Below are 21,754 nucleotides of genomic sequence, written 5' to 3'. Positions count from 1 at the left end.
AGTATAAATTGTCAAATAGGGGTTTGTACATGAAAATACAGGATTGTAGGGAACTAACATATTAGCATCATTCTTTAAAAATCTACTTAAAACTTTAGTAAAAGTTAATACTTTTTCTGTTCCTTAGTTACCAATGAAAGCCCATTGGAGTGCTCTGTTGACCCTTACGTGTACATCATAAATGGCGGTAAGAATAAAAGATTAAAATGTCAAGAAATTGGGCCTGCCCGGTGGCTCAGGCGATTGGAACTCCATGCTCCTAACTCCGAAGGCCGCCGGTTTGATTCCCACATGGGCCAGTGGGCTCTCAACCACAAGGTTGCCAGTTCAATTCGAGTCCCGCAAGGGATGGTGGGCAGCGCCCCCTGCAACTAAGATTGAACACGGCACCTTGAGCTGAGCTGCCTCCCAGATGGCTCAGTTGGTTGGAGTGCGGCCTCTCAACCACAAGGTTGCCTGTTCGACTCCCGCAAGGGATGGTGGGCTGTGCCCCCTGCAACTAGCAACGGCAATGGCAACTGGACCTGGAGCTGAGCTGCGCCCTCCACAACTAAGACTGAAAGGACAACTTGACTTGGGAAAAAAAAAAAAGTCCACTGTTCCCCAATAAAGTCCTGTTCCCCTTCCCCAATAAAATCTTTTTTTAAAAAAAAGTCAAGAAATAAATAATTCATGGTGCCAGCCAGTATTAGAGCTGAATTGGTACCTAACAAATTACCTATGATAATGAATTGCATCCTTTTATTTTCCCTTCTGAAAGAACTATAGAGCTTGGAGAGTCAGTGTAATGTCCCAGCATGATATACAGCTCCTTTCTGAGAATAAGCAGGCCTCATCCCACACCATCACATCTTCTCTGAGAAACAAACTAATAATGGAGTTGAAGAAGTACTTTGGACCATCTTAGTCTGCTTTAAATCATTAACACTGACATTTATTGAAGAAAACAACCACTTTATAGAACTCTAGTTATAATCTAATGTAAGCTAAAAGTCCCTCTAAAGAGAACTACATTATATAAAAGACCTATAGCAGGTTACTCAACAGTAGAGTTATATAAATTAGCCACCAATGAATGATAATGTGAGCTGTCCGCTGGGGAACTGAGCACTAATTATCTATCTATCTATCTATCTATCTATCTATCTATCTATCTATCTATCTATCATCTCCCTACAGCCTAGAACAATGCCTGGCACACAGCAGACAGTCAATAAATATCTGCAGAAGGAAGGAATACAAGAATGATCATTAAAAAATGACTCCTTAAGTGAAAGATTACAGTAGCACATGAGGAAGGTTCAAACAAAACTTTCTCAGACAACAAAGTCTTTTTCTCTTTCCATTTGGCTATAAGAAAAACAAAACTGGCAGAAAAGGCAATTTTAAGGAGTTTAAGACATGAACAGAAGGAAGTTGAATCATGTAAGTTCTGGTACGGTAAAGGGCCTGGGGTTCTGACCCTGGGGGCACCCATCTGTATAAAACAAAATTTCCTAAAACGGCATTTTATAAAGGAAAGATTTAGTTAAGTCATATATGCCAACAGCTTGTATCAAAATCCCCGATGAAGAAACAGCATATGCAAAGGGCCGATGGCAAGACATGACAGAAAGCAGGGTTCCAGCCAGGCTGGAAAGGCAGGCAGGAGGTGGGCCATGAGAAGCCGGGAGGCCTAGCCAAACAAGGAGGCTGGTCTCCACCCTTGGACTCTACCTCTGTGATTGGTGACTGGGGAGTTTTAAGCAAAGAAGTCACATGGTCAGATTTGTGTTTTAAAAAGACATTGAATAGGAAGAAGGAAGGAGTAGATCAGGACGAAGCAGTTAGGAGGTTATAGTTAGTGGACCAGTGACACGTGTCATCAGTAACCTAAGTAACTGCCAGAGTGATGGGGGCAGGGGCAGCATTTGAGAAGGCTGGAGCTGAGCAGGAGGTGAGACAGAGGCAGTGGACATACAGCAGTTAACGGTTTCCAGAAGGGTGAGTGACGAGTGCAGAGAGGGCAAAGGCAGTAGCTGCGGTGGGAAGGAGGATGGAGTTTTTGTTTAAGGTTGGTAAACGCTTAAGCGGGCTTAAGAAATGCAGATGGTACTGATCCACAGAAGGGCCAAAAAGCGGAGATGCAGAAAAGAAGAGAGACAATAAGGGCACAGGGTTCCTGAGAAGGCAGAAAGAGAAGCTGAGCAGATACAGGAGAGGAAGTTGTTGGGAGGGGGTTGGATTCAGAGGCTTATGGTGCCAGAGCAAGTTGGGGGAAGGCCCATGGAGAGTGACCCACTGAGAAGCGGAGCCCGTGATTCCCATGTGGCCTGGGGTGCGACAGAACTGAGCTGCCTCCCTGTGCAGACATGCGGGGCACGGAAGGTGGGTGAGGAGGAGAGTCAAGTCAGCAGTGGGAGAGGGAGGCAGCAGGAAGGCTAATGGCACGGTGGGTGCCCCTCAGACGTGGGGCTGGACAAACAAGCAGACATGGCCCCAGGGGCGGTCGGGCATCTTTGAAAGGTTCACTAATTCTGCTCTGAAGACAATGATGTAGAAATGCCAAGTACTGGATCTAAGAGCCAAACCCAATACACCCTTTCATTCGGAAGTAGCTTGGTTATTTAGAGGCCAATACCTCAGAGATCCAACCCTACACAGGAAAGGCAAAAAACATTAGAGGGACAAACTTAATGAGGCTTAATTCATTCCTTATCATGTTTACAATAAAACAAAAGATGTAAAGAAAAACATGTAAAGTGTAAGAACAAGAAAAATTGAGAATAGTTCATCAAAAAATATGTATTGAAAAATACACCCTAGTTACATAAAAAGTGAACGTGGAGGAAATGAGCACTCCCGCTGGTGAAGGTTACATGGCACCTCTACTATTTTTTGCAACTTTCTGTGAATCTATACTTCTTTTTCCTTTTTTTATTAGTTTCAGGTGTACAAAACAATGTAATAGACATTTACACCCCTCATCAAGTGATATATTTATTTCAAAATACAAAAATAAATACCAAAAATACCTCCCAAAATTATGTATTCAAGCCTACTTACTATACATACTGTACTGAATACAAAGGTTTACCAAAACTATGAGGAAACACAAGTAGAGGGTAAATACAATCCTAGTAGACTAGTTTAAAGGAAAGAATCATTAATCCATCAAATCACAAATTAAATAATATATGTATATTATGTGTAGTCTAAATAGAAAAACAGATTTTCTTTTTTAATCTAGTTTGGTTGTTAGTCAACTGGAATTAATAAATGCAGTTCAGCTCTTGAAATGGAGTTAGATATTCATTCTCTTAGAAAGTACTTCCTTTTTTTAAATTAAAAAACCAACAACAAAAAATAAAACAAAAACTTCCATACCACATAAACTGATTTTCTTTTTAAGTTATACATAATTAAATAAAAAATATTTGAAAAGTTAAAGCTTACACATCAAATTAGAAAATTATTTCCAGGTGAAGATTTCCTTCTGTAAATATTACTTTATCAACCAGAGTTATGATAAGCAATATTGAAATAATTCAGTTTTTGCTGTCATTCCAAAATTAGTTATATCAACAGAGTAACACAGATGTTTCATATTGTCTTTTAAAGTCAAGACTCTCACATCTGATATACTGAAGAAATAGAGTGAATACATTCAAGCTGACAGGTGATGAGCAACTACATATAAAGGAAAGTGTATGTAAAACACCTGAACCCTCAAACAACATTATAACTACTTTCCATTATATTAAAATGAAACTTTACCAAAGTCCATGACATTAGAAATAATAACAACTCTTTCACCATATAATCAACTGCATGTTTTACCAGTTTCTACTTCAGTGTCCATAACTTCCAAGGTAGAAAATAACGCCCTTCCACTGACCCCTAATCTAGCACAACAAAGACATGGAATTCTCACAGTTCTCCTTATGATCTGGACTGCCATATCTATTAAAGATTAAAAGGAATCCCACTAGCATACTTAGAATGCTATAAGTCAAGAATGAATGTTAGACCCACTGATTATGATAAAGAACGACTACATAAGAAATGGAGCAACTGGAAACCTCTTCGGGCCTTCCAGCCATTTCCAGCATCCGTAACTTCTGCCTGCTGAAGTGCCAGCTTCACATCATCCCATAAATCCAGAAATACCTATTCCTTCCAGGAACGCTTCTTAGACCCATTTGAGGAGAACTGAGAGCATGATCTGCCTTAAACCAACACCTGCTTGAATCTGAAACTCCCACTGTTATGTTACAATGGAGTGTAAGGGGAAATTTTAGGTTTTGGAACCAGACAAAACTTTGAGTCTTATGCCACTTACCAGCAGAGTGGCATAATGTGGCAATTTACTGAATTTTTCTTAGCCACATTTCCCTCATTCACAAAATGTCAAGATTATCTTTTCACAAAATCAGGTGAGAATTGAACAAGATAATGTATTTAAAAAACATATTATGTCAGGTTTAACACAACAGTAGATGCTGAGTGAATGGCAGCTAGTATTACAATTATCTGATATAGTAATCATTGACTTAGACAAGCTTTATTTACATTTTACTGTTTTCTCTACATACTCTGTAAATATGGTCTGTTTTAGATTTATAAATTCTTAGGAGACGAGAATTATAACTAAACAGTTCTCTCTATATAGAACCTAACAGGTTCTTAATAAGGAAATGTACTTTCATGGTTTCCTGTTTATATTTCTTTTCATTTATAAAATAGCCAAATATGCTTAAGGAAACACACATGTGCCTCTTCAAATTACCCAGACTGTCCTAGGGATACCTTTCCCAACATGGTGATTATTTCAAGGATTTTGGAAGACAATGAAATCAACTAAAGTGCTAGCAATATATCTTCCATATTTCAGTATCTGCCACAAAATTTGGTCAGTAACTACGTTTTGAAAATATTTTTCTCTCACTTTAAGTAGAATTGGTTATCAAACAATGAGTCAGTACTTCATCTGCGGGGTCCAATTCATAGTTAGAAAAGATTGGTACCAATTAGAAAATGTTACCCTTCTCATGGTACTTTAATCAAATATATGGCATTCTATAGATGTTGATAGTTCAACTTTGATAGTTTCTGAACAGAAGTCTGCTGTGATTTCTCTCTATTCCTGTGTCTTTTTTTCTCTGGCTGCTTTCTCTTTATTGTGGTTTCCAGTAGCTTGACTACAATGTATCTAGTTGTGTCCTATTTGTTATTTATCCTGCTTGGGGTTCTCTAAACTTCTTGGATCTCTGACTTGATTTTCATTATTTTGGCAAATTCTCAGCCATTATCCATTCTCAGCCATTAAAATATTTTTCCTGCTTTGTTATGTCTCTCTTCTCCTTTGTGGAACTCCTTTTGCATGTATGTTACATTATTTGATATTATCCCAAAGTTCCTGGATGCTCTATTGTGTCCCACCCCCACCCACTCTTTTGCCCCCCTTTGTATTTCAGTTTGGATAGTATCTACTAACCTGTCTTAAGTTTACTGAGCTGTGAACTTAAGTTTCCTCAGCTGTGTCAAGTGTGCTGACAAGGCCCTCAAAGGAATTCTTCATGTATTACAGCATAGCTTGATTGCTTGCATTTCCAATGGAGTGTTTCTCATAGGTTCCATCTGTCCTCCACATCTGTTCATACATGTTGCCCACCTTTTCCATGATATCCTTTAACAGTTATTTAAATCCCTGCTTGATAATTACTTTAAAGTTATTTTAGTTATTAGTTATTTTTAAGTCTCTGGGTCTGAGTCTGTTGATTTATTTATCTTTGAGCAGGGTGGCAGGATTTTGTGCTGTTCCTGCAGCAGCAGCCAATCACCTCCCAGAGCCCTACAATAACGAGAAGGGCTCTGTGCTGTCTCCCAGTCTGCTCCCCTTATTTTTTCTGAGCACCTGGTGAAGGCCGATGGGACAGAGCCTATAGGGGAATGCAAACTCCCCTACGTCAGGGCCCTCAGCTGTTCCAGACTGATAAACCAGCCCACCGTTGGCCTCCAACAATTTGTTAAAATGTTACCTGATTTCTCCTTACCCATTTGTACGGCAGGCAGACCTTTCACCCATGCTTTGCCACAAGTAAGTCAGTCTGTACTTCCTTGGATTCAAGTGACTTGATAGCCCTGGGACCTCAACTCACTTATGAGCTCAAGAAAAGTTAGGATTTTCTCTTTTTCCTGTAGTTAACTTGGGAGCAGCAGGCCTTCCAGTGTTCCACATCCCCAAGATTTTCAGACTTTCATCAGTAATACCATTCAGGCTTTTAGCTTCCAAAGGGGGGGGGAAAGGCAGAAAAGCTTTGTAAAGGGTGAAGAACTCCACTGTCAGAAATCAGACATCATTAAAGATTATTATGAAGAAACTTGCAATGCATCAGCATGTATGATAGACGGTTTACTTTAATGCTGTGAAGCAGGCATCTATGAGTGTCAGTTAACGGGTTTTAGGCAAATGACAGTTCACTCAACAAATATTTATTGACTGCCAATTATGTGACTGGCACAGTTGATATATCAGTGACCAAAATAGATAAAAATCTCAATTATCAAGGAATTTATATTCTAGGAGACCTTTTTACCTTTTTAAAAATACTATTGGAAAAGAAAGCATTTTTCATTATTTCAGTTCCTATAGGCTTAAGGAATAAACGGACAGAGATTTAAAGCATCATCTCCTTTAGGCTGATCAAAAGGATCAAACTGTACTAATTACAGTGCTGGTTATATATTCAATCTTTACTCATTTTAAATTCATCTGTGAGATTTTCTACATCTTATGTTTAAATAATAGCAGGTAGTCCACAAATAGTTAATAAGCATAATTCACATTCATATACTTCCAAAAGAAATGAAATAGTAAAATACATTATCTCAATGTATGCTAAAAGTACCAACCAATTACTCATCCATTCATTCAATAAACCTTAGCATAAGGTACCATTCTAGGTACCAGGGGAAGAAGAAAGACAAAGCACCATCTCCTGCCCTCAAAAAAACTACAATTCTGACACCTGCTTCCCATGGGGAAGTTTGTGAGGCACGTTGTAGTTGTGTAGCTTCAGGTTTGCAGATGTGTTTTTAATTTATTTATGTTCCCCTCAAAATTCAATACTGCAGTTGAGTCATACTGCCACTTGATGGTAAAAGTAACCTTTTGCCAATTTTATTTTATTAATAATCCAGTTTCTCCTAAAAAAGGATTAGCAGTGGTAATATAAATTTCAGTCAATATTAATATTAAATACCTGTATTTAATATGTCCTTAGTCTATAATTAATAGATGAGGATATTGGGGATGGGGACATGAAAGTGGGGAAATAAAATGAGGTCAGACTTGAGGTTAGGCACATAAACATATGTGTCTTACGGTTTCATTCAATTGGCACGTTGGGCCATAAATTTAACTCTAGCCAGAGAGGGAAACTATGATGAGCCTCATTCACATTGCTGCGTGTACCTTAGATCCTTCACACCCTTGCCCGAATTTCTTTGATAAAAATGCCTGCAATCTGTCTCTATAGAAGCCTGCCGGGCTTTGTAGTATGAAGTAGCCCTGGTTTGTTTGATGCCGGCTGACTCCTGCCGACTGAGTGGAGACCCTGGGAGGAGACACAGCAACAAAAGCAGGTCGGGCCTGTCAGGGAGGCCCACTTGGTCTAGCTTTGTGAAGCATTCTACTGTGTGCATGGCACCCTACTAAGCAACAACAAATCCTTCTTCATCTTGCTACCAGGAAGGAGAAAGGAATGCATGTTGAAATTAATAATCCAAGGGAAAGTATCCCAAATACCACAAAAGAGGTACAGATAGAGTAATGGAGGAATTTAGAAGACAGCAACTATTTAAAGTGTCTGAAAGGCCATTACCCTAACAGTAAGTTGTGCCTCTTGTATTATTGCAGTGGTGGCATTTCTATTTGAAAGATTCACTCTAGCTATAAAATGCAGAAACACATTTTGGGGTCCCCCCAATAAATAGGAAAATGATGGAATTGTTATTTCTACAACTGGAACATAATATGCCAATAATTAATTAACTATGGTGACTTAATTTGGCTTAATTTATTTTAATAATTCAATATAATATTTTCCACAAATATCTTTGTTTTTTATTTAAAACAAGTATGCTTGTGCTCATTCCTGGAGAATTAACATCTGGCTTTGTATGACGACAACATGACAATTCAGCCTGTCTAACAGTAAGTGCCAAGTTCCCTGTACATGACCAAGCCCTGACCTAAGTCTCAGAGTACAGCAGTAGGCTACACGCCCAAGGTTCTGCTCTGTATTGATTTTTAGTTTTTAGTGATTCGTTCATCCTATATCCAGTGATGCACCTGATGGTTTAAATTTAAATTTCTGGACTTTAAATTTACTGTGAGGTTCAGTCAGCCATCATGGAATGAAAGGTCCCCATAAAGCATGCTAGGGAGTGGACACGCCCATCCTTCTCTGTGCACCCAAAGAACAGAGCTATGCTAGAGTCCAATCCCAGCACTCGTTCATTATTTAAAAAGTGTTAGAACGTAATTATGGCCAAAGGGAAAACAAAAGACTATAAAATTGACCCTTTCTTCTGCTAAGAAGGTAAAGTCTGGTTTCCTGCTTAGAAAAACTATGAATAATAAGAACAATAATCACCCAACTATATGAAGCCCAAAGCAAGTAGAGACCACCAGCATCAACAGGATCTGGGCGCTTCCGGGAAATACAAAACCTTGGACTGCTCCACATGCGCTAAATCTGAATCTCGTGTTAGCCAGATCCCCAGGTGATTTTATGCACATTAAAGTCTGGGACGCTCTGACTTAGAAAAACACAACCATCACGACGACTTAAAAACAAAGGTGGGCAAAATGAAACCACTCTAATTTTACAGGCAGGAGAACTATCCACAGGAAGGCAGTGCCTTGTGAAAAAGAGAGGGCTGTGTCTGAGGACAGGCAGCTTCCATTGTCTATTCCCACTCATTTGCTTTCAGACCGCAGCCAAGCCTCTCGGCATCGTGTTTTCGCAATTGTAAAATGAGGATTGAAAACTGCCGCAAAAAAGTAAGTCGTATGAAGCTTCAATACCGTGACAGTTATTCAATCAACTTGTGAGAAGTATTAACTAACTGGAAGAAACTCCAGTCCCTGCATCTAAGACGTGTGCCTATAAATGCTGTCACAGCAGAAGTGACCACACATGCAGGGGGGCCTGGCAGTCTCAGGTTAGGAGGGCTGTCTTGATGTGATAAACAACAGCACCCCTTCCTTCTGAAAAGTGTTGTGGCTTGGACAATAGCTTATGTCATCGCCCTCCTCTCCACGAACCTTCTAAAGGGCTTCCTAGGAGGCTCAGCAAGGGAAGGGAGTTGTTGAATGTATTCTTGGGATGAACACAAGCTGCACTGTTTGCTGACCATACAAAGGAACAAAAATACTAAAATAATACTAGTTTTTCAATTATATTGAGAAAGCACAACATTTTTGGAAGATTTCAGAAATATCATCAAAAAACGCCAATGCTTTAGCAAAGTTGGCATGACTTAGATTCTCTGAATGTTTCCCTATGAGCTTAACGTGTAGGAATGTAACCTCATAAATTTGCCAGATACTTTCTATCACTTTGCAATCTCACCAGTCTAATTTCAATAAAGTTTTGTTAAAAACTTTGGCATCAAATTCTTACACAGCTAACTCATTCCTGATAAAATCTCATTTTATTTATGACCATTTAGAAACCAGATTATGGTAGAAGCTGCATAAATATTAAAAGTTTAGACAGTTTCTGGTACAAATCCTTGTTATGGTAATAATTCAACTCTTCCTGAGTAAAGAACTCCTACCATCGCAATCCCTTGGGAACATGTTAGATCTAACGCTATAAACTGGTTGAGACATGGTGATCTAAATAGAAAAGGCTTCAGAGGCAGAAAGCCAGGCCTAGAGCTGTCCAGGCTACAAGTCACCCGTGCAGCTTGGTCCCATCCCACCCCAAGCACTCATTCTCGGCACGTGTCTATAACAGGAAAACAACTGGGTTCAGCATGTCTCAACTACTCTGTTTTGCTAGTAAATAGTAATCCAGATGGCACATAATCAATACTAATAAAAACGCTGTTTGGGGCCGAAGAGACAAAATCTCAGATCTAAATCCATAGGAAATGACATTACTTTTCACTTCCTCGATTTCAAGTGCTGTTTTCTAACAAACGAAGACGATTTGAGATGAAAGAACCCTTAGAATTCTACACACTCATCAATGGCTCAAAGAAACAGAAAGAAGTTATTCTGAGTTTTACAGGGTTCAACACTGATCATTTTAATGTGTGAAAGAGGTCTAACTTGCATTTTTTTTCTTTAAAAAATTCCAATAGTCTTATGTTACAGTTTGCAAACATTATTAAACATGACCAACGAGAATTTTTGAGTAAGTATGGAAGTATTAATTTTTAATTCCTAAATTTTAATTTTATATGAGAGCAGAGATGTCTCAGACAAGTTCAGTAACTAATCTGAGGTCACCTGAATGTGGAGCCGAAGCCAGACACGTCTCTGCCTCCTAGCTCAACGCTCTTGTCTAGACATAATTGAGAAGTATTAAAGCTGAAAATAAGAAAAGTTTCAAAACAACTTAAACCTACCACAACTAATCTGGTTCTAGCTGCACTATAATTTTTATCTTCAATCCTTATTCGTATCTCCTGAAGGAGAATGACAGGAGAAGATTTATTACACGTCTGTACGCCTCCTTGGAAATAGATCTTAAGCAATATTAGCCTTGGGCTGCCTTTCACAAACTAAAGCTACAAACTAAATCTTGTAATGACGCAGCACAGAACAGTTCTAAAATGAAAGCACGAGAATTTTACTGTTCTAAAAATAACACTTACAATGGAAATGGGTCTGATATTTTGTGAGATATACAGTATAACAAGTATAAACCATTTCCTCCCATAGTAAAGAACTTTTAACTAGCAAAAACTGAAAAAAGAAAACACCTGGAACGTTGTAATATTGGTTTTAGCAACTCTGATAGAACTTTAAGGAAATTCTGACGTGAAATTAATAGATCTACTAATAATCACTAATAGAAACTAGTAGAGCAACTCTCATGCTACTGTCATGTGATCTCTGGCAAATTACTTACCCTGTCTATTGATAACTTAGTTTCTATAAAGTGTGGATAAATATGCACTTACTTCATACGTTCCTGGATAAAACTAAATCAGATAAAACATCAAATGATAAATGTTAATTTAATTTTTATTATTTGATAAATATTTTGTGAGAACGGTAACTAGAGCAACAAACATTTTAGTGTGGTGGCTAGTGGACAAAATTAACACAAAGGTAGGTTTGCTCAAAAATATAAAACTATAATTGGTGATTAGTAATGTGGCTCGGGTTCCAAAATTATCAAAAAAAAAAAAACAGACTTTGAGACAAAGCATTGTGAAAATTAAGAGGATAACACGTTCATCAGGAAGATATAACTACTATATGTGTTTATGCATCTAATAAAATACTTTCAAAATATAGAAAGCAAAATGGATAGAACGATTTATAAGGCAGTGAACATACAGTTGCCCCTTGAACATGGGGGTAGGGGCACCGACCCCTGCACAGTCAAAACTCCATGTATAACTTTTGACTCCGCAAAAACTTAACTAATAGCTTACTGCTGACTGAAAGTCCTACCAATAACATAAACATATTTTGTATGTTATATGTATCATATACTATATTCTTACAACAAACTGAGCTAGAGAAAAGAAAACGTTATTAAGAAAATCATAAGGAAGAGAAAATACATTTACAGTATCATACGTATTTATTGAAAACAATCTGGGTATAAATAAACCCACGTGGTTCAAACCCGTGTTGTTCAAAGGTCATCTGTAGTTGACCATGATGATATCATCATAATGGATACACATGATTGTACATTTGTCCAAACTCATAGGACGTACAACACCAACAGTGAACTGTAGTGTAAACTAAGGACTGTGGGTGACTACGATGTATCACTACAGCTTCACCCGTCGTAACAAATGCACCACTCTGGGGGTCGGGGGTGTTGGCAATGGAGGAAGTTATGCGTGTGTAGGGGCTAGGGCTATTATGGGAAATCTCTGTATCTTTTCAGTTGTTCTGTGAACCTAAAACTGCTCTAAATAAGTTCTAATAATTTTACAAAAAAGATAGGACTAAGGACCCAACGTCCTAAAGGGAGAGCCCCACTTCTCAATTATTGCTAGGTCAAAAAAAATTGGTTATATTTCAAAAATCTAAACTACACAATTAAAAGGTTGACTTAACAGGCTTATATGAACACTCAGAACCAACAATCAGAAAATGTACAATGTACTCAAGCACAAACAGAACATTTCCAAAAAACTGATGACACACTAAACCATTAAATAAATGTCACCAACATGCAGAGAATCAATACTGCTTAGACTAATTAGATATAATTACCAAAAGATAATTCCTCTACAAAGGTTTAAAAAGTTTAAACTACACTTCTAACAACTCTTTAGTCGAAGAGGAAATTATAAGGGAAATTAGCAACATTAGAAATATTTTGTATTAAAAATCATGGTATGCAGCCAAAGAACTGCATCACACAATTTAAAATTATAGCATGAAAATTTAAATGCATGTTAGAGAGGACTGAAACTTAATTAGCTTAGAAACTGAGGAGAAAAAAATAAACAAAGAAGGAAGAAGAAGAGAATAATAATAATAACAGAAACTAATGAACTGAAACAAAATAGAGAGAATAAACAAAGTTAGCATTAGTTTTTTGAAAATACTACAAAGATAGACAAATTTCTGCCAAGATTAATAGAGAAAAAAAATGAGAGAATGGTATTAGGAACAAAAAGGACATAACTACACATTTAGCAGGATTTGAGGGATAAAAGAATGCCATAAATAACTTTATGCCAATAAACTTGAAAACTTGGATTAAGAGGATAAATTTCTAGAAAATTATAACTTAGCAAAGCTTACTTAAGAAGAAAAGACAGTCCGAAAACTCCTATGACTATTAAAGAATCAGTCATTTAAAAAAAATCTTCCCACAGAGAAAATAATAGACCCTGAATGGTTTTATAGATGAATTCTGACATTGTTTCAAGCAACAGATTATTACAATTTTATAAAAATGCTTGTATGGAACAGAAAAAGGAGCACTCAACAACTCATTTTTTGAAAGGGTATATACTTAACACCAACACCAGCAAAGAACAAGAAGACAAAGAAAAATCACAAGCCAACCTCATAAACACAGATGCAAAATCCTCTATACACAAAATAGTAACAAACTGAAGCCAGCACTGTATTAAAACATGAGAAGTTAGAACCAGTTAATTAATTCTAGAATGCAAAGGTGGCTTAACATTTAACATTAACATTCACTACATTAAGAGATTAAAGGAAAAGAACAACCCAATCATCTGAAAAGATGCAGGGAAAAAAATCTGATAAAATGCAATACCCATTGATTAAACAAAAACTTAGCAAATGAAAAATAGGAAGGAATTTCCTTTTCCTGATATCTCTACCATAACTACAACAAACATCTTTCTTTATGATAAAACATTAGAAACATTTCCTTTAAAAAACAGGATAAAGACAAATAATGCCCATATTACAGCTCCTATTCAAAAACTGTACTGGAGATTCTAGTAGGTCGAGTAGGGCAAGAAAAAGAAATAAAAAGAATATATAAATTGAAAAGGAAAAATGAAACTGTCATTTACAGTAAAAATAACTGTCTAGTTATTTATAAATAACTGTCTGGTTATTTAAAAATAACTGTCATGTTAAAAATTCTATAGCCAAAGTTATTAGAAGTAATAAGAACATTTATCAAGTTGCTGAAAATAAGATCTATATATGAAGTAGGACAATTAAGTTCATGAACTCATCCTAGAACAAGCACTGCATATTTGATTGCTGAATATCACTACCGTCAACTTTGAAGTACTCCCCTTGGGAAACTATGCACTGATGCCAGTGCCTAGTCCACCCTTCAAAGCAATTTTGGAACTCTTTTTCTGGAATGGCCATCAGAGCTGTCATCATATTACGCTTGATGTCCTGAATGTCATCAAAATATCTTCCTTTCAATATTTCCTTTATCGTCGGGTAAAGAAAGAAGTCATTGGGGGGCAGATCAGGTGACTAGGGAGGGTGTTCCAATAAAGTTATTTGTTTACTGGCTAAAAACTCCTCACAGACAGTGCCGTGTGAGCTGGTGCATTGTCGTGATGCCAGAGCCATGACTTGTTGGCGAAAAGTTCAGGTCGTCTAACTTTTTCACGCAGCCTTTTCAGCACTTCCAAATAGTAAACTTGGTTAACTGTCCCATTGGTACAAATCCATAATGAATAATCCCTCTGATATCAAAAAAGGTTAGCAACATCGATGCAACAAGTTCGTGAACTTAATTGTCAGTCCTCGTACAAAAAAGGATAAATTGCACTTTGAAACATAAGCAAAAAATAATTAGAAAATACAATTTTTAAAAATATACTATTTACAATATTATCCTAAAGGTAGGGTATCTAGAGCTAAGTCTAAGAAAAGTTGAGCAAGATCCTTCGGAGGAAAATTTTAAAACTTTATTAAAAGACTGTTTAAAAGACAGTACAAAATGAAGAGATACCGAAAATAAGACCTAGCGGGACAATCACCTCTAATGCGTCTTTTGGACCAAAAACTAATACAAGACCCAGTCTTATTTTACTGTAATATATTTTACTATAATATAAGGCCATGTCTTATGTAATACCATATTATATTAATTTTTGCTCCAAAAGACACATGAGACCTGATGGTCCAGCTAGGTCTTATTTTCCGGGAAACAGGGTATGTTATATTCATAGATTGAAACACTTAATATTCAGAGATATCAATTCTCCCCATATTGATCTACAGATTTAATGTATCAAACTCTAATCAGAGCTTTTCAAACAAAACAAAACAAGCAAAAAATATGTTGGTTCTAAAATGCATATAAAAGAACACAAAAGCCGAAGAACTGACAGGAAATTTTTGAAGAACAAATAAAGGAAAGCTTGGTAAAGCTACAGTAATAAAGACAGACGGTATTAGTATAATATCAGGACAGACAACTTAAACAACAGAATAAGAGAAATCCCATGTGAACAGATTGTTGCATATCATGGGTACTTGGTATATGACAGATTACTGGAAAAAGAATAAATGGTGCTGGGACAATTGGTTATCCATAGGGAAGAAGTAAATTGGATTTCCACCTTAGACCAAACACAAAGAGAATTTCCAACCAGATTAAAGACCTAAACATAAAGGAAAAACATGAAAACTTTTAGAAGAAAACAAAAGAATAGCTTTATGATATTCTTTATGATATGAATATCATTAGGGAAACAAAAGTAAATAAGATATAAAAAGCATTCACTTTAAAGACTGTTAAATTCAACAAAATGAAAATGAAGGACTTAAATCCATCAACAGAAAAACATAAAGAAAGCAAAAAAATAAGCCATAAACTGAAAGAAGACAGATACCTAACAAAGGGTTATTATTCCAACATATCAAGAATGCTGAGAAATCAATAAAAAAAGATAAACCACCAAATAGGAAAATGAACATAAGACAAACAGGCATTTGACAGAAGAAAAACAAAAACCAAACAATAAAAATGTAGGATAGTCAACTTTAAAAGTAATCAGGGAATGCTGCTGCCAAGTAAGGCCACAGTAATGTTCCATGTCATAACCACAAAACTGGCAAAATTAAAACTTCTGACAATATCAAATGCTGATGGCAACCATTCCTGAAAATAGTGCAAGAAAGTACAAATATTTTGGAAAACAACTTGGTATTTCCTCATAAACTTAGAGACGTGCATACCTTACAAACCCCGCAATTCCAGTCTTGCACATAAGATGAAAAGTATAACAATGTTCACAGCAGAATTGTGGGAATTAGCAAAGCCCTAAAGTTACCCAGTGGGGTTTAGCAAAACCCTAAACACCCACGTGCCCAGTGACAGGGGAATGAGGACGTAAATGATGGACTATTAGACTGAACTGAAAGTGAATGTACTGCAGCCACACGCACATCTAGGAATCTCAGGTACAGATGAATTGCAAAAACAAATCACAGATTACTAACAGTTAATACCATTTTGTAATACTCAAAAATGAAACTAAATACCACTTGGCCTAGGAATAAGTGATTTATGTGATAAAAACGATTTTAAAAACTTAATAAGAATTCAGGATTGTCCTTTCCTCTGGAAAGAATATGGTAATGTTTTACTTTTTAAGTTGGATGGTGGGTCCACAGCTGTTCATTTACAAATATCATTTTGCAACATTAAATGTTAAATAAAAAGTTTATTACTTTCAGAGGCATCTCCTTTCTAATCATTGATGAGAAGAATCTACTGAACTGAAATCAGCTTCATTATAATTATAATTCCGCTCCACTGTCCTTAGTAATATTTTTTCTGGAATGACATAGAATACACTTTCTTCCTTTACATGGTATCCTTCAAACATTATATGACAGACTGAAGTTTCTTTTTTCTAGTCTTACGCCATTCCTAATATGAAGTGGTTTCCAATATGATACTAATTCAGCAGCTGCTCCTCAGAATGTTTTCTAGTTCAATGTCACTGTAAATGTGGCATCCCTCATTGAACAAAATACTTCCTATACTTTGAAAAACACTGTGATTGCCCTGTTCCATGCCACATGGGTATTGTGGGGAAAGGTGGGGGCAATGCAAGGTATGTGTGGAAGGAGGAAGGAATGGTTGGAAATTATTAGTTGAAAAGGGCTTATACATAGGCTGATACTGCTGAAGAGAAGTAGGATGGGGTAATACTATGGAAGAATAAGAAACACATATTTGGTCTTCACCCCTGCTTCTGAGCTTCTAAACCCTTGGAATTTCCTGAGTGATAGGGATGTCTTTCTAGGAACTTCTTTTGTTCTTCATAGTACGTCCCTTTCAACTACTCCTGAATGTACGCTACAGAGGGGGCTCATGGCAGACGGGGGCTGGATGCCATGTGACTAGAAGGCTGACACTTTCAGCCCCATCCGTGACCTGACCTCCAGGGCAGGAAGAGTTTCTGGAGATCGACTCAGTCATCACCGGACAAAGATTTGACCAATTGTGCCCAGGTACGTAATGAAGCGTTCATAAAAACTCTAAACCAGGAGGCAGGGAGAGCCTGTGGGGTGGTGAACACATGGACACGCTGGGAGGTTGGCACGTCCAGAGAGAGCATGGAAGCTCCCGCCTCTTCCTGAGTTATATCCTTTATAATAGACTGGTAATCTAGTAAGTAAACTGTTTTCCTGGGTTCTAAGAGCCACTATTTCAAACTGTCAAATCTGAGATGGGGGCGGGTCGTGGGAGCCTTCAATTTATACCGGATGGCTGATAAGCTGGACTTGCGACTGGCCTCTGCAGGAGGGTGAGGAGGCGGTCTGGTGGAAGCGAGCCCTTAACCTGCGGGGTCTGCGCTGACTCCAACACTTACTGTCAGAATTAAGACTGTAGGCCGCTTAGTTGGTGTCTGCCGAGAACTGGAGAATTGGTTGGTGTGGGAAAACCCCCACATGTTTGGTGTCAGAAGTGCTGACTATTGAGGAAACAGCAGTTTTTCTTATAGGTGGGTCATCAAGCCCCAGGTCTACAGGAGCTTGGCTAGTTCCATTCAGATACATGGAGTGACAGAGTCCTGAGAAAAATTTGGTGTGAAAGAGATGGGACAACTTTAGAAATGGAAAGGAGAAGTTATGAGATGTGCTCACATTTAGAAATCCACCTAAAACTTGTGAATAGATCAAAACTGTTGGGCAGAGACAAGGAGATTCTGCTTTCTCGGGGGATCAGTATTTGGGAACAGTGAGAGAAGAAAGAGAAAAACTCTGGGCACGCTACATAATCTGAGTGAGGGAGAGCCTGGTTCCCCATGGAGCTGTTTAGGGGTGGGGGTCAAGGGTCAGGCATTTAGACTATGGAATGGAAGCACCTGACATTCTCATTTTTGGTGTAGGGGCTAAGACTGTCTTATTTCCTTGAATCCAATAACCCATTTTTCTTTAAGTACCTGTGATTTTATAATACATGAGGAGAAGGGCACACTACGCCATTAAATATAAACAGGTATCTAACAAGAGTTATCAGTTTCAGAATTAGTAAAATATATTTTTTAATTTGCATTATCTACTAAAATTCACTCAAAATGAATCAAAGATCTAAACATAAGACTCAAAACTATAATAAAACCTAGAAAAAATCATATAGGAAAAGTTTTGTGACTTTGGCATTGATTTCTTGGATCTGACAGCAAAAGCACAGACAACAATAGAAAAAATAAATAAATTTAACTACATCAAAATTAAGACCTTCTGTGTATCTACAGGATTGTACACCTGAAATCTATGTAAATTTACTAACAATTGTCACCCCAATACATTTAATTAAAAAAAAAAAAGACCTTCTGTGTATCAAAGGACACCATCAACAGAGTAAAAAGGCAATTCACGGATGGCAGACAATATTTTCAAATCATATATCTGATAAGGAATTAATATCAAGAATATATAAAGAACTATAACTCAAAAAAAGAACTATAACTCAACAACCAAGAAAGAGACAACTCAATTAAAAACTGGTCAAAGGATTTCAACCGACATATCTCTAAAGAAGATGTATGAATAGTCAATAAGTTATAACAAGATGCTCAATATCACTACTCATTAGGCAAGCGAAAATCAAAACCACCATAAGGTACCATCTCACACTCATTCGGATGGCTACAATTTAAAAGTCAGAAAATAACAAGTGTTGGCGAGGATGGAGAGAAATTGGAACCCATGTGCACAGGTGGGAATGTAAAATGATGTAGCCACTGTGGAGAACAGTACGGTGGTTCCTCAAAAAAATTAGGAGTAAAATATTTAAGTATGATCCAGCTATCCTACTTCTGGGTATACGTAAAAGAATTAAAAGCAGGGACTCCATGTTTTGTAGCAGCATTATTCACAATAGTCAAAACGTGGAAACAACCCAAGCATCTATGAACAGATGAGGGGAAAAACAAAATGTGGTGTATACATACAATGGAATATTATTCAGCATTAAAAAGGAAATTCCGACACATGTCGTAACATGGATAAAACTTAAAAATCTGATGCTAAGTGAAACGGGCCAGTCACGAGGGCTAACACTGTATGACTGCACTTACACGAGGTACCCAGTACAGTGTAATTCACACAGACGGGAAGCAGAATGGTGGTTGCCAGGGGCTGGGGGCAGAGGGGTAGGGGTTAGTGTTTAGTGGGTGCATAACTTCAGTTTTGCAAGATGAAGAGTTCTTGGATAAATGGTGGTGATGTCAGCACAGTAAGGATGTACTTAATACTACTGAATTGTATACTTAATAGTGGTTGAGATGGCAAATTTTATGCCATGTATATTGTACCACAATTACAAAGAAGTGGTACCATAGAATGCTTAAGGGAGGACAAGGATCATGCTTCCAGAAGTGTGGGGCCGCCTACAGATAACTTTGTGTGGAAAGGGGTGATAATAGGAAAAACTAAAATGGAATAAGCATTGCTACGAGAGTTCCTTAAAATAAAGTCAGGAGGCTATTAGGGAAGAGGGGTTTCAGCACGTCTTGTGCCTCAGTTCTCAGAGCTGCTATGAAGTTGCTAACCTGCTGCTAACTCAGCTCAAGGCTGAGTCATAAACAGCCCGGGACAAACACGGCTGTGTGGACACAAACGGACTTGACCTCCTCCTTGTACTTTTCCCCTTTCTCATTTGCAAATTAGAACTAGCCATTCCTTGTTAACCCAGCAATCTTTCATTTGCACAAAAGAATTACACTTGGTTGTTTTTGCCTTTCTTTGTTCATTCTGGAGCATTTTGGGTTGCTAGCTGAATATGTGTCTCCCAGATTGTAACAGTTTTGCTCAAATAAACGTCTTTTGTTCTTTATTACAGCCCGAACCTCTCCTTTGGTTAACAGGGTTAGGCTGAAGGCGGGAACCAATAGGCACAAAGAGACACAATAATCTTTGGTTTCTTAGACGCCACAGCGCCACAGCTCCCCTCGTGCAGCCCAAGACTGGCTGAGATTTGTGGGGAAACTCCATCAGACTGTTGATTCACATCAAGTTTATTATGTCTAAAAACCTGGGAATTTTTTCACATGAACTGCTACCCAGTCTGTACTCCTACACGTGTGGTATTGATTTGAAGATTAATTTATAATAAATTCTGCTTCAGCTTTGATGCTGTAGCTTGTCAAGGCAGTTCTGAATCTCAAATGAGCACCTCTGGTATTTGTTATCTCTGACAGCTAGATGATGCCGGCAAATCTGATAAGCATGCTTCTAATTCCTCTACCACAGGAATTCATTGGCTGCGCTATGCTCCAGTTCAGATAAAATACTTGTAGGTGTTAATAAGTCACCAATATATTATCCTTACTCTGAGAGCTCTCTGGAATATACCACACGATGGTTAAAAAAAAAATTGTTTCCTGATATGCAGCAGGATAGGAAATAAAACATAAAAATGCAACCGTTATTCTTCTTACGGACTTTAATGTAATTTATTTACAGACTTGGATTTTAGGGAATTAACTCCTTGTCCTTAAGGCTAGGACTGCCCTTAAAATCAAAACATAAAGCCTTTTGGTATCTTAATTAGTGACAAGAAGAGGCAAGCCCCTTGTGAAACTCAAGGCATTTACACATCTCTTGCCTTTTGGCACTATTTCCATTCTCCAAGGAATCACAAAATTATTTTAAATTCTTTAGAGACTGTGTCTGCAAGTCCCATCAGCCCCTAGATGTGTCTTCTGAGTCTGGGACTTGAATTAATTCAAAGCAATTTACTGCTTTCTTCCTCTCTCACCTGGTTGAAGGATATTTTCGGACTGTTTTCTTGAAACTATCTTGTCCAAAAATGGATCTTCTTACTGAAGAATTAAGTAATGGTATTAAATACGCATTGTCCTTTTAAGGACACCACACCACCCTCCAAGCTCTAGCCCTTCTTTGCTCTTCTGCTTGCTCCGTAAATAGATTTCAAAAACTGGCCTTAGGATTTGTGGTGACTTTCTGCACAAGTGTTAACTTTTTAAGGATTACTCTGAAAGGCTCACGGTACTCTTCTGCAGTCACCCTCACCTACGTGTGTCCTCCTCACAGCTTGTGGTGAGACCTCTTAAAAACCTGAGTTCTCAGACAGCTCCTTTCCTGATGATGCTGGTTTCTTTAGATGCCTCCTGCTTTTCTCTCATGGGCAATTTCTAATCTCCCTATGCTTCAACTGTCATCTCCACACCTGTTATTCCCACACACCTGCAGTGTCCACCTGGCTCTGAATTTCCGACTTACACTACTCACAACCTCATGGACAACAATGATGACCATCAATATATCCAAAGATGAACTGTCTCCCTCCCTTCCTCAAAGCGGGCCTCCCAGAATTCTCTGTTCATGAAAACTCCGTCTTGGACTTCCTCCACCTCTGTTGCCTCTGCTATCCTTCCAATTAAGTTCCAACTAGCTCTTGAATTCTGCTTCTTCTAGCCAACACTGCCAGTGCCTTAGTTCTGGCTCTCATTACTGCTTGACTACATGCTTGCAGGCCTTCCATTCAACCCCACTGAGGGCTGAGCAAGGCCACGAGTTCAAAGGTAGAATCCATGGAAGCTGTCAGCCAAAGGCTAA

At 37.9% G+C, this 21,754-nt stretch overlaps 1 protein-coding gene across 3 annotated transcripts in view; it reads right to left on the bottom strand.

Moving 5' to 3' along the window:
* The window catches only part of MIPEP (mitochondrial intermediate peptidase), a 198,527-nt gene that overhangs the window by 105,016 nt on the left and 71,757 nt on the right, over positions 1-21,754 (bottom strand). The gene's annotated exons all lie outside the window — the stretch shown is intronic.

This window comes from Rhinolophus hipposideros (assembly GCF_964194185.1).
Source record: "Rhinolophus hipposideros genome assembly, chromosome: 4".
Lineage (NCBI taxonomy): Eukaryota > Metazoa > Chordata > Mammalia > Chiroptera > Rhinolophidae > Rhinolophus > Rhinolophus hipposideros.
The sequence above is the reverse complement of the archived record's forward strand: the minus strand, read 5'-3'. Positions and strand labels throughout refer to the sequence as shown.